The following is a 14,089-nucleotide window of genomic DNA, read 5'->3' as shown; positions in this document are numbered from 1 at the left end:
TCATTAAGAAAAAAAATTGTTCAGGTTCACAAAATTAGCGTGTGCAAGACAGAAAAAATCAGATAACAGTCATTCAAAGGAAGGTGATCGGTGCATTCTTTGAAGATAAGCAGATTTAATAAATGTAGTGCAAACTTCAGACTTTTAAGACAGATGACTGCAAACTTTAGGAAAAATGCAGTAAGTATAAAATATATATTTTTTGTTATATCTTTAGTGAGAAGTAATGAATAGTAGTGAATACAATTTGAAATTCTAGGAGAGAAGAAATAGTCACACAACCATAAAAATAGGGCTCAGCCCTCCATTTAGCCCAGTTATATTCAGATGAAGATGCTTGAATATAAAATATAACAACAAATGTCAAATAGTCAAAAAATTTTGCATGATGCAGTTACATGAGGGTATATTATATTTGCTAGGGTACGGGAAATGAAAATTTCTGTGAAAAGGGGAACACTAAAACAGACTTATTAAAAAAAACAAATCTGATCTAGTACAAGCAGTGGTAAGGTGGAAAATTATCTATCACTAATAATTTATTCATAAACTAAAGTTAAAAACCACAGTTTATGGAATGAGGATTCCTGTTGAAAGAGTTAAGAAATGGATTAACTCAGTATTAAGGAATATTTTCTGCCTTTTTATGGTTAAAACATAAGTAAAAAGGACTACAAGCTGGATGGGGTTACTGGGGAAAAAAATAAAAGTTAAAGTTTTATCTTTTAAACCACTTCACCTATTATCTAAGGACATGATTGACCAGATAGGTGCAGCCATGAATATGACATACTACTATGTGTGAGCATATTCAAGTCATCAGTGAAATTACCTCTAGTACTAAAATCTATATTAAAGATAAATACAAGACTGGACCCTTAGGTCATAACTTCACAGAGATTAATGGGTGCATTTAACTTTATGTATATGAATAATCCCATTGATTTCTTTGAGTGTCTACATGCATAAAATGAAGCACAGGTGTAAATCTTTTCTGAGTTATATTTTTAGATTATAATCTTCTCCAAATATGCACTAGTTTGCAGAAGTGTCCTGATCTTCATCCACTGAAGTCATCACTATTAGACAAGAGATGGACAATGGCCCTTTTTACTGTAGGATTCTTTTGAGCTCACTTTGAGAGCAGAAGCAGTGAATATAAATATTGCTTGGAAAGCAAAACATGAAGGTGGATACACATTATCTGACTAAGCACCTTTGGGGATCTGGTAAGTGAAACTGTTGCTTGAGATACATGTTTGACAAAGTACAATCCCAACAAAGCTGTAAATAGGAAAATCTGTGCCATGCTTGTGAAGCAAAAGGGCAGGGAAATGACAGGGGACAGGAAAAGTAACCAGACAGTAGCAGCCTAAAACTTGGCTTTCATTATGCTAAATGCTTCTTGATTTTCATGCAGCAATACATTGAGTTGGGAGACCCCATAAAACAGGCAGCTCACATAAAAGTTGAAGTGGAAAATCAGTATTTTAAGAGAAGTCTAAATTATTGTCATCTCAATCAATGCATTGATTTACCAATGACAAACTTTATTTAAAATATTCAGATTAGCATTCACAGGCTTTCATTACCACTTTTTCTGAGGGTTTTCCTGCCACCCAAAAAATTAGACTCAGTTGTGTCCTTTCTCCAGAGTTCTCTCTTGCAGAAAATGCAGCATATTTTCTCATGTTTTGTGTTCAAAGGATTTTGTCTGAAGAGCTTTTTTTTTTCTTTTTTTTTTATAATAATTATAAAAAAGTAAGTAGTGCCCTAGGTTCATATTGCAGAAGGATGGTCAAAAGCTAGGAGTATGGCACTGGATGCTGAGGTCTGTCATGGTACCAGCTCTCATGAAATCACATTCCATATACTCTATCAATCTTTTAGCATAACTGTCACCTGTGTAAGTGAGGTTCACCACTGGGACACTGTGTATGTTGAACAATTGTTCTTATTCCTGCTGTTTTAAGTGAGTGCAGTTATTCAGGGACAGAGCTATAAAAGTACTTTCCTGCACTGCTCTAGAATTGTTGTCTGCCTGCAGTCAAGTCACTTAATTTTCTGGAAAATAATTCTCTGGAAACAAACAAGCAAAACCAACAAGCAAACAAACAACCAACCAACCAACCAACCAAAAAAAGATTTCTAAGACAGAATAAAACCATAGTCTGACATAAGACTCCTGCTCTGACATGGACATGGAGCTTTAAAAAGAGTAACTGAAGTTTCTCCCTGCAAACCTTATGTCATGGTGAGCAAGTTCACTCACAGTTTATAAAATATGTGAGTGCAGCAGGACAGCTCTGATGTGGCACAGCAGTCAACTGGTGTTTTGAGGTGCTGCTCTTCATGTGGATCTTAATGCAGAATATGGAACACAGAAATATTCCTTGCAGCAAAATCCATTGTCAGCTTGGACGTGATGACCCATTCTGAAAGAAGCGCAGTTTCATACCTCTCCAAGAGCATTGCAGAAGAGCTTGGAAAAAAAGACACAAGACAAGGCTGGTTCCACGTCATGTATAATCAGCTAGCTATCATTTCCTATCTGAGATGTTACATTTGACAGACCTTGTAACATCTCTCCTGCCTCCAATTCAGAAGTTTTTTTTGAAGGGACTTTTCCTTCTCTCTTTAGGCTTGCCACAGAAGGTGAAAATTTTCAGCTTGCATTCAGTTTTGTCCCATTAAAGATAACAGAGATGGGTAATGGGTAACTAGCATAAGCAAACTGTTGAGCAGTGTCTATGCAAAAATACTAATCTTTGCAGATGGATTTCATTTGGAAAGTGTATTGTTACAGTTTTAAGTCTCACTGATGCAAGGAGATGTTAACTGAGGAAAAATGGGGGTTTCTAGCAGCTACAAGTAATGCAAAAATGGGGTCAATTCTGGTTTTCCTGTACCTCTTCTATTGAGGTAGAACACTGTCTACCCCATGGTTCCACACATGTGCTGCCTTCAAAACTCACCTCTCCACAGTTTGTCCACCATTGTGATAGCAACTGAAATGGGCATAGAGTTAAAATGTTCTGTGGGGGAACAGGGGACACAGATTAGTGAGCTAACACGAAACATGGTATTTTTGCTACACATATGCAAGGTATCAATGAGCTCACAAACATAAGGCAGTTAGTTCTCTTCTGTATGGGGTTAGAAGCAGGGAAAAAAAACAGCTACCTCTGGACAATAGAGACCTGGATATTTTAAGAGATGAGAACAGGAAGAGGAAGAATATGTGTAGTTTTACTACTCCTAATACCCATACATATGAATTTCAGTTAAGAATAGAAAGAAATTGGATTTTTGATGTCAAAGGCCTAGTGAGACACAGCTCTGATAGCAAATATGTAGGAAAAGGAGATTTGCTTTTAGATGGAAGAAGTATTTAATTCTTGCCAAAGGGGAGCGGGACAAGAAGCCTTGTTAGCACCCAGTCCACAAGGATTAGGTTATAACTATTTTATGGTGTGTCAGTGTATCAGAATTTGAGCATATTTCCTATGAAAAGAGCAATTTGGTATTTAACAGATCAGCTATTTTAAGCATTCAGTTATTTTTATTTTAGGGTACTTCTCTAAATAAAATCATTTTTCCTGTTATAAGTATTTAGTGTTATTGTGACATAAATCATAGTTAAGTTATATTTATTAACATAATATAGAACCCTGTTTATTTTGTAGTTCCATACCTTATATTTAAATAATCAAACACATCGCAAATTAATTACTTTGTAAAGATATTAAAGGACAGATTTGGGAATTTTTTCTCCAAAATAACATTGACAATAGTAATCTTCAGTTTGTTTCTGATATGTTGAGAAATGAAAGAGCTTTTCTTTCATTATAATGCTTGCAGTCAAATTCACTAACACCTATTCTCTTTGACTTGCATGAACTGATTTCCATATGGTCCATATGCTCTATGTTTCTATATGGAACATAAAGATATGATCCATATGTTCTACAAGTTTCAATTAGTAACATTTAAAAAATATATATATTTAGAAGGCTGAACCTAATAAATCAAGCAAGAAAACAACTTTAAAAAAATAGAATACTTAGAAATTCACTAATTCCTTGCAGTCCAGGTATCATGATAGAAGTTATTATTTTCAAACAAACATCTCCAAAAGGCTTGAGAAGTTTTAATACACACACACACACAGAAACACATGCACACACATGCACAAACGCACACACACTGTAAGCAGGAGAGGCAGGTGTATACAGCAGGAATCACGTCTCCAGCAAGTCATGGAAACGTAGGTGAATTAGAAGTGGGAAGTGTTTCCCTTCTCTAGTTTAAAAAAGGAGAATGGGGCTGTCTATATTGTCTGCACATCGTGAAAGTCTTTAAGCCTGTCTCGCTCTGAAAACTGTGAGGGAGAGGAAGGGGTTTTTTTCCTATCTAATGTACAGAAGAGAGGGAGGTTGGATTCTACCACTTCCTAGCCTGCCAACCAGCCAAATATTGGAGCCCACAAGAAGACTGGTTTGTCACATTGTGCTGTTAACTCAGGCTTGCTAGGCAGCCCATCTGCTGCCACTGTCATGCTGGTGCTGTTATAAGGAAGAGCTGCCAGAGAAGACACCCAGCTTCTGTGCTTTTTATTGAGTCCTTGGAAATAACAAGCATGGTGTGTTCAGCGGTGCCGGAGAAGACTGTGGGAATGGGAAACTCAATGGTTTTGGGGGCAGGGAGAATGTGAAGCTGCTGGATTTTCTGAGAAAGTGTGCATGAAATCAATGGGCTGCTGTGGGGGAAAGAAGGAAGAATTTCTAATTCATATATTTGTTCTCTGATAGGGAAATATAATACTGGTGGATTTGCTTTTGAGAGAGAGAAGAAAATTAAAAATATATATATATTTGAGAAGAAGGTTACTTGCATGACCAGAAAATGATTGAGGGAACCCCCATTTAAAAGGACTGGATGCCTAAGCCTGAAATAATGAACTAGGAACTGCTGTTGCAACAATGCAAAGAATTTCTGAAGGAAAGGCAGAGGGAACTTTGGAAAACCAAGAAGGTAGGAAAAATCAACAATTTAATGATCAGTTACAAATATCAGATATAATTTTGCTGGCTTATTTCCCCTCCCTCCTTTTATAATCCTTTTTCACAGAGACGTATTTTAAGTGGAATTATATATAATTAATACCCTGTAAATTCTTTGGTTTTGAAGGGAAAAGAGAAGGGCTGCATGTTGTTTCCTTTCTAGGGAAAACAAACAAACAAACAAAAAAAAACACCGTCAGAACTGAAAATTGACTCTCAGGACATTGCTTCACTTTTCAGATATATGACCATAGATATCACCTAGGCTGAGATCTCATAAATTTTCATAGCATATTCCAGTGTTTTTGCACAGTTTTCTTTTGAAATTTAATACTTCTAAATAGTTCTATATTAGGAGGGGAAATGTGTAAATAAATTAGATTTGAAAACATAAAAGATTTGGCTGGCTCAAATTCTAATGTGTTTGTAATTGTTGCTTTCTGTATTATTGCCACTGTTAATTAAATGGTAGTGTAATTGTAATGTCTTTTTCATTGCTGCAGAGTGAATTAGGAGAGTGGATTTCACCAATGCCAGCTGTAATTAAGCATGAAATTTCAATTTTCATTTTTACCCCTTGTCTCAGTGCTAGTAGAATTTTTACACAATCTCTCTTTGACCCACGGGAACCTTTTTTTTTTTTTTTTTTACAACCTTTCTTTGGATCCCAAGGATTTTATCTCTAGAAAACCTGAACAAAGCAGCTTATATTTTGTGGGAAGACACTTAACAGTAGACAAAAAGCAACGGGCTTTCTACCTTAATTTCCTATAAAAACAAGATTGATGTTAACAACTATTTTTGATATCTGTTATTCTCCCCTCTGAACAGAATATGCCTTTGAAACGCCTTTCCTATTTCAGTTAAATTTGACACTGCAGTTTTCAAAGACTAAACTGCAAATTACAATAAATTGGTGTCTGGAACAGTAGAACCAAAGTAGACTTTACTGAGTGAAAACCTGGTGCACAAGCTCAAATATAATATCTGAAACCAGAGCAACAACTAAGCAGTAAGGCACTGGAAGTAAGGCTCTAGCCACAAAACATGCTTTGGCCAGAATTTGTAATTCAGAGGACAGTTCAACCACAAAATTTAGAATTCCAGGGAATTTGGATTTGCGTGTTCTGCTGACAATGGAACAAATCATTTTTTTTAAGAAAAATGACTTGTGATTGAAGTGTTTTTTTGGTGATCTGGATTTTTTCATTTATTTGAAGACAATTACATTTTTTTACTCTAAAACATAACAGGCAATCAAGAAAATGTTGTTCTTTTTCTGACCTTTCTTTCTTACTTTCTGACAAGACAAAAAATCTACCTTTCTCCGAAGACCTTCTATTAATTCATATGCATAATAAGCATATATATTTGTATTTTTATTTCCAAAAGAGAAATTAGAAGTCATTGATTCTTTTTACTATGTCAAGATTCAAATGTAGACAAAATGAAGTAATTCATACCTTGGGTCACTTTACTATAGCCATTTGTAATAGTGGAGTAAAGATTGTGTTAATGATAACTTTGGAGTAGTGAAATTGCATCTATCATCTGTGAAATTGCATCTATATGGTAACTTTTTTTTTAATCTTTTTTTTTTTTTTTTTCTCTCTTTCCATCACTGTGTGTGCAATTCCTCTTTTGGACTGGAACGTCTTGTCTTTTGAATTCAGAAAATGCTTGTTTCTTTTTTGTTGTTTTTGATTTTGTTTTTATTTTTATTTTTTCCCTTAACTCAAGAATTTAAATAAATGTTCCAATTAGAAGAAAAAGATGCTGTACTTTGATAAGAACAGTCAAGGGGATAAATACAAGGTCTGAAACAACTGAGCAGACAGTAGTCCTACAAAAGGGAATTTGAATGTGATTGAGCTAATAAATACTGCTACAAAAAAAAAAAAAGTACTCTTACAGGATGTATAAATGGGGGTGTGCTTTATAAGATATGGGAAGTAATACTTCTCCATAAGAGTAAAAGTTCATCTAGTTCAGCTAAGATAGTATGTCCAGCAAACGGCAGATAACAGTTCAAGAAATGTCTGTACAAATTGGCAACAATCTGGAGGTGAACAAACAGAATTATTAGAGGTCCAGAACACAAGACTTGTGAGAAAAGATTGAAAGATTTGGGCTTGTTTAGTCTAGTGAAGAGAAGAATATGGAGGGACGTGACAGTAGTCACAATGAACAGGACAAGACATGATGTGTTTGAATTGTCTCAATAGAATTAGGGTGGGTATGGTAAGATAGCGAAATGCTACATTAGCTCAACAAAAGAAGCTGTGAAGTCTTTTACTATATATCAGGATATTTAAAGAGCAATTTAGACATTTAAGAGATATGAGACTGAAGTTTGCTCTTATGTAATCTTGCTTAGGGTAAGAGAATGCACTGGATGTCCTTGGAAACAAATTTAAAAAATTTTTGAAACAAGTTTGATTTTTGAGAAAATTTGCTGGTGATACTAAACTGGGAGGAGTTGTTGACTGTTGAAGGTCTTGCAGAGAGATCTGGACAGATTGAAGAGCTGGGCAATCACCAACTGCATGAAGTTTAACAAGAACAAGAGCCAGGTCCTTCACCTGGGATGGGACAACCCTGGCTATACCTACAGACTGGGTGATGAGATGCTGGAGAGTGATTCTATGACCTCATAAAGTCTATGGCAGTCTATTTTTTATTTCAATTGCACTAGAGAGCAAGTGTTTTTTTATCTCTGTTTAAATTCATAATTCTGATTTTTTTAACTTTTTTTTTTTTCTTTTTAAATGGGATCTAATCCTCTGTTTTCTCACATACAGTACTTACCTGCAAATAAGTATATGCAAACCATCATTATCTTGACTGGTTATTACCGTCTGTTCATTATCCTGAACATTTTATGTCCAGAAACAAGTAAATTAAAGGATTTTTACATTAAATCTAATTTATATTTTATATTTTATATTTAGTGTTCTCCATTCATACTAACTATGCATTGTGTGATATATCTTTTTTTTTTAACCATTAAAAATAACTTCTATTAATAACTGATATATATTTTACTCAAGATAGTTATTTATGGTGCATATTCAGTTATACCTTCTAACAGAATAATGAAAAATTCTGTTACTTTCATTCTTTTTATCTGTGAAAAATACATATAACAGGCAGATGTATTTGACATTGACTGAAATATCATTGCCCTTTTATCAATTTCAACTTTTCTGACTTTTAACTGTACTTCTTTTCCTCTACTCTTGAATTATAGGTCAATGTAAACAAAATGGCATGATTTACATTCCTTACACCAATCCTTTCAGGTACATCTTTACCCAGTCACCTTTGTTAATGACCTACTGTTTCCAGTCTCTCTCACTTACGTCCGTTTGTCCATTCTGTGTCAAAAAATGGTGTTGACTGGGTGCCTTCTGAGCAACAGCATGTCACATGCAGTGAGACATGGAGAGACACCTGACAACAGCATCTTTGGAGTAGTAGCAGAATGGGCAGGTGGCTTTATTTTGAAATTTTTGGACTATTTTATGTAGCCAAGACCACAAGAATTACTAAGAAGAAAAGTTACATAACATTTTTTAGTATCTTCCACCTGAGTGGAACTTCTAACAGCTACAGGAAAGCTATCGGCCTTCCAGGAAAAGAAATTCTATATTCAGAGCATGATGAGGCACTGGAACAGGTTGCCTAGAGAAGCTGTGGATTAGCCATCCCTGGAACTGTTCAAGGCTGGATGGGGCTTTGGTCAATCTGGTCTAGTGTGCAGGGAATGGCAGGGAAGTTGGAATTAGTTGATCTTTAAGGTTCCTTCCAACCAAAACTATTCTGTGATTCTATGATTCTATAACAAAAAATACTCTACCTCAAACAGTAGATTTCAATTTTGTTGCTTACAGAGACTGAATTGAAGCATGAAAAATACAGCTTAATGGTAGGAAATGTATCTAATGCTCTGAGGAAAAAAAAAGAGGCAAGTGTAATAGGGACAGGTAATAAATACTTTCTTGGTCCAACAGAAATAGCTGGAAACAAGAAACAAGCTACTGAAAGCAAAATCGTCTCATTTGGTCTGTCAAAACATGAAACTTAAAGCTAAATATATGCTTTTAGATATTTTATATGATTTTGTTTGGACTGATAATTTATTTGAATTGAGATAAAAAATAGTTGCTTTTTTGTAGGAGAGGAGTATTTTGTTATGCATGTGACAGAGAGAGAGATCAGCACATAGGGGAAAAGATTGTAATAAGTGTAAAAACAGTATTTCAAGTCAGTATGTTTCATTATCTAACAGAATAACAAATGTCAGTTTTCCAGATGTGCAAGATTTGTTTCCCTGAAACAAATATACTCAAAAATAGAGCTATTATTTGGTGAAAAATGTTCTGCCAATAATGGATATTTCTATCTTTTTTTTTTTTTTTTTTTTTTTTTTTTTTTTTTACCAGTTTTAGTGGTTTTATGAAGTTCAGTTTATTTTATATATACAAATAAAGAGTTTGTGGATGTTTTGTGGATGTTATAGTGTTATTGAGGGAAAACACTGATTATGGTGGTTGTGAAGGTATTTTAAGAGGCTTGGACAATGCTACTTTAGAAAAGCTGTTCTTAACTGTTGTTGGTTTTGTTGAATATTTAAATAATTTAAAATCTATTAATAAGGACAACAGGTTAATTTTGTAGTCCAGAGTACATGGCAGTGAACTAGATGGTCGCAAGAGACAAAGCTAGGATTTGAACCTTAGTCCCCCTCAGTGGCACAATTGTTCTGTCTGTCCCTCAATATGCATTGCAGTGGTGGGGCTGTTCTTTTTTTTTTTTTTTATTTCTCCTAAGAAGGGAAAATGTTTTCCAGTTCAATTTTTGCTCAAATTCACTTTTTCTTCCAAAAACAGCAGACAAAACAAATGCCAAAACCTCTAAATGATAATGAAAATGGAAAATTCTTGTCTTCCAAACAGCTCTAGAAGGTGTTTGTTGCCACTTTTTGAGAAAATATCAATACAGCTTCAGGAATTTAAAAACAGGGAATAACCTTATATTGGAAAGATATCCAATGATATAGCCTATGTTTTGTGTGTGTATTCTGAAGATCTCTGTGATGTACAGTTCACCAAAAGCCATTTTCCACACTGGAAACAATAAGGACCCAAAGTATTAGCTTGTGCTAACCAGTCTTGATGCTGTTATGCTGTCTTGGGGTTTTGGTCAACCTTGAAAACGAATTGCATTACTGCTTTATGAAAAGAAAAAAAAAAAAAAAGTAAACCAGCATATTTTCCAGCTGGATATCAATTCCCTATATGGGATTGCAAAGTGACATCTAAGTTGTGATTTATTTTTATAAATTAATAGCAGAGTGATCATACCAGCCATATAAGACTTTGTGTGTTTGCTACAGCCAATTACTGTGGAAACTGCTTAAACAAATAAATGATTGGACTACGATTTGGAATAAACTCCATTAAAAAAAAATAAAAAAAAATATCATTAGACCAAGGGGTTCTAACCACTTCACTTGTTTGTCACTAAATCTATATCCTTCCCTGTGGTGGTTTTACCATGCTGGACACCTAAACACCACAACCGCTCTCTCACTCCCCCTGCTTAGATGAGGAGGGGGAGAAGTAAAGCAAAGAACAACTCACGGGTTGAGATAAGGATAATTTAATTAAAGGAAAATAATAATAATAATTAAAGAAAGATTATTACGAACTAAACTATTTAACTAAAGGGAAATAAAAAGGGAAAGGGAAAAGGGGAGGGGGAAAGGGAAAATAAAAAAAAAAAAAAAAAGGAGGAAAACAAACAAATAAAACAAATGATGGCTATGTGGAAGTGCAGAGGAAAGAAATTACTCTCTACTTCCCACAAATTGACCACGTCCTTGAAGCAGGGCCTCAACACAGGTAGCTGGTGTTCAGGAGGAGGACCGACGTTTTCCCAATGAGAGCCCACCCCTCCCCTCTTCTTCCTGTTTCCACCTTTTATTGCTGAGTGTGACATCATATGGTATGGAATATCCCTTTGGTTGGTTTAGGTCAGCTGCCCTGGTGATGTTTCTCTTCTCACTTTTTGCCCACCCCCTAGGAATGTTAGAGAGAGGCCCAATGCTGTGCCAGCACTGCTCAGCAGCAGACACAACACTGGTGTGATACCACTGCTGTTCCAGCTACAAGTGCAGAGTACAGCACTGTATGGGCTGCTGCAGGGAAAGTTAACATTCCAGCCAGACCCAGTACATTCCCTGAAATTCTTCACTGCAGATCTACAAAGGAATAGATGAAAAGCTGCTGTTCTCCTGCTTAATCTGCAGCAAGAAGCCTTTAAAAACCACTCTTCTCATCTGTTACATTCCAACCATATTGAGCTGTTTTTATCAGAGCTGTGTGGTAGGAAATGAGTTGTAAGGGTTTTACAACACTGAAATATGAGGCAATGTGGATATGCAAACACTGCTCTGAATCCACTATAATCCTGAACATACGAATTTGTCCCACTGAATCCAAATTCATAAACGCATACTTCTACACACACTTCCTCAATTCAATTCCAAGTCCCTCAGTCAACTGTAATCCTGCTTTCTGTGGTAAATCTTGCTTCTTTAAAGAACATCATACCTTAACAATAATCCAGTATCTTACCTTTTTGTACTCATTCCCTTTAATCTTTCCAAACAGCATGGATGGAAAAAGTAAGAAAATGCACAGATGGCACACAAATTCAGTATGCTCTAATACTTATCAATTTAAGACATATGCAGACATAATTTTACATACACTGAAAGAAAGACTGTGAAGTATTAGACTTTCAGAACTGAAGTGTTAAAAGCAATGCTTGCTTTATGGAAATTCAAATAAAGAATGTCACATGCTAGTTGGTCTACTATCATGTGACATTACCTCCAAATGCAACATGTTATCATACTAAGTTACTAATTCTCTTTTCAGTTTTCAGTATTTTTATTAGGTTTATGTAAGATTATTTTGATATTAATCCACACAATAAAAGTTTATTTCATTTATCCTCTCTCTTCCTCTACAGTTTTTGTTCTTTTCTTGCTGTAATCCCAGGTTTCCCAAGCAATCATGTTCTCAATGTCCTATTTAAATTATCTGCATTCACATTTCTTATTTTTAATCACAAGGAGAAAAGATTATTACTATAATAATATTGGCTCCAGAACTCCCAACTTCATGCATACATATTAGAAGTCTCTAACTGTTACTGAAATTCATTCTACTTATAGTGACATTAACAAGGTCTTGATTCCCATAGGTTTATGTCTCAAGCTTGACCTCTGTTGTGTATTTTCTTGTAGTTAACAAAGACTCAAATCATACTCCATCATCACCCTAAATGAAGAGCTAATAGAGTTGCTTTCTGCTGTCCTACAGCCCATTTTTACAAAATGTATCAGGACTTACTAATTTTGAGAGCTCTGGTCCCCTAAAAATAAGGCTGATATTAACATGTGGCCAATTATTAAAAGATTTACGTTTGAAGTCGAGTTTAAAATCTTTGATAGAAGGTGATAGAAGGAAAACTACCACCAAAACTTCAGCCCTGGATATGGGGAGAACAGACTTCAGGTTGCTCAGGGAACTAGTTAGTAAGGTCCCCTGGGAAACTCCATTTGAAAGCACTGGGGTCAGTCACTGCTGGTGACTTTTTAAGTACCACATCTTAAGAGCACAGGAACAGGCAATTGCAAAATGTTGGAAGTCAAGCAGGTAGAGCTGGTTGGTGTGGCTAAGCAGGGATCTTCTTCTAAAACTTAGGCATTAAAAGGAAATGTATGATCACTGGAAATGAGGTCAGACAACATGGGGGGGCTACAGAGATGCTGTTCACCATAGTAGGGAGAAAATTCAGGCTGCCAAAGCTCAATTAGAGTTGAAGCTGACCAGTACTGTGGGGGACAGAAAAAAAAAAAAAAAGGCTTTTTTATGTATCTTGACAGGAAAAGGAGTACCAGAGATAACATTGGTCCATTACTTAATGAGGATGGTCACTTCACAAATAAGGATGTAGACAAAACAGAGATGCTTAACACCTTTTTTTGCCTCTATCTTCAACACAGATGATGGGCCCTGGGACCAGCAGAGCCGAGTTGGAGGACCGTGACTGCAGTAAGGATAATCTCCCAGCCAGGTCTGAGACTGTGTGGAATTTGCTGCTCCAGCTGGATGCATGTAAGTATGATATCTGATGGGATCATCCCAGGGTACTCAAAAGAGCTGGCTGATGTCATCGTGAGACATCTCAATTATTTTTCAACTGTCTTGGGAATCTGGAAAGGTTCTCATTGACAGGAAGCTGGCAAATATTCCAGTTTTCAAGGACAAGAAAGAAGACCCTGGTACAAAAACACCTGAAAGACAACACAGTCATTGGCCATAGCCAACACGGGTTCATGAGAGGGAGGTCCTGCTTAATGAACTTAATTTCCTTTTATGACAAAACTAACACCTAGTTGACTAAGGAATGTTAGTTGATGTAATCTTTTTGGATTTCAGCAAATCCAATACCAATCAATACCAATTCTTTCAATACCAATTCTCACAGTATCCTTCTGGACAAAATGTCCAGCATACAGCTAGACTAATACATAATGTGATGTATGAATGATTAGTTGATGTGTCAGGCTCAAAGGCTTATAGTAAAATGGTTTACATCAGGCTGGCAGCCAGTCACTAGTGGGGTTCTCCAGGACTCCATTTTAGGACAAGTTCTCTTCAATGTTTTCAGAAATTGCTTGGATTTAGGACTTGAAGGTATACTAAGCAAGTTTGCAGATGACAGTAAATTGTGAAGAGCTGTTGACTCCCTTGATGGGAGAGAGGCCTTTCAAAGAGATCATGACAGATTAGAGGACTGGTCAGTCACCAACAATATGAAGTTGAACAAGAGAAAGTGCCAGATTCTGGACCTGGGATGGGGCAACCCTGGATATATGTACAGACTAGGGACATGAGGCTGGAGAACAGCTTCCATGGAAAGGAATCAAGGGGTTCTGGTTAACAGCA

General features: G+C 35.9%; 1 long non-coding RNA gene across 1 annotated transcript in view; it reads left to right on the top strand.

Annotated features, from left to right (window-relative positions):
- Positions 1 to 4,557: 4,557 nt before the first annotated feature.
- The window catches only part of LOC137841475 (uncharacterized), a 52,747-nt gene continuing 43,215 nt past the window's right edge, over positions 4,558 to 14,089 (top strand). The window contains exons 1-2 of the long non-coding RNA XR_011088629.1: positions 4,558 to 5,034; positions 13,144 to 13,255. This is a non-coding gene — a long non-coding RNA (uncharacterized lncRNA). The remainder of the gene's footprint in view (positions 5,035 to 13,143; positions 13,256 to 14,089) is intronic.

Source organism: Anas acuta, chromosome 1 (assembly GCF_963932015.1).
Source record: "Anas acuta chromosome 1, bAnaAcu1.1, whole genome shotgun sequence".
NCBI classification, from domain to species: Eukaryota; Metazoa; Chordata; class Aves; order Anseriformes; family Anatidae; genus Anas; species Anas acuta.
The sequence above is the reverse complement of the archived record's forward strand: the minus strand, read 5'-3'. Positions and strand labels throughout refer to the sequence as shown.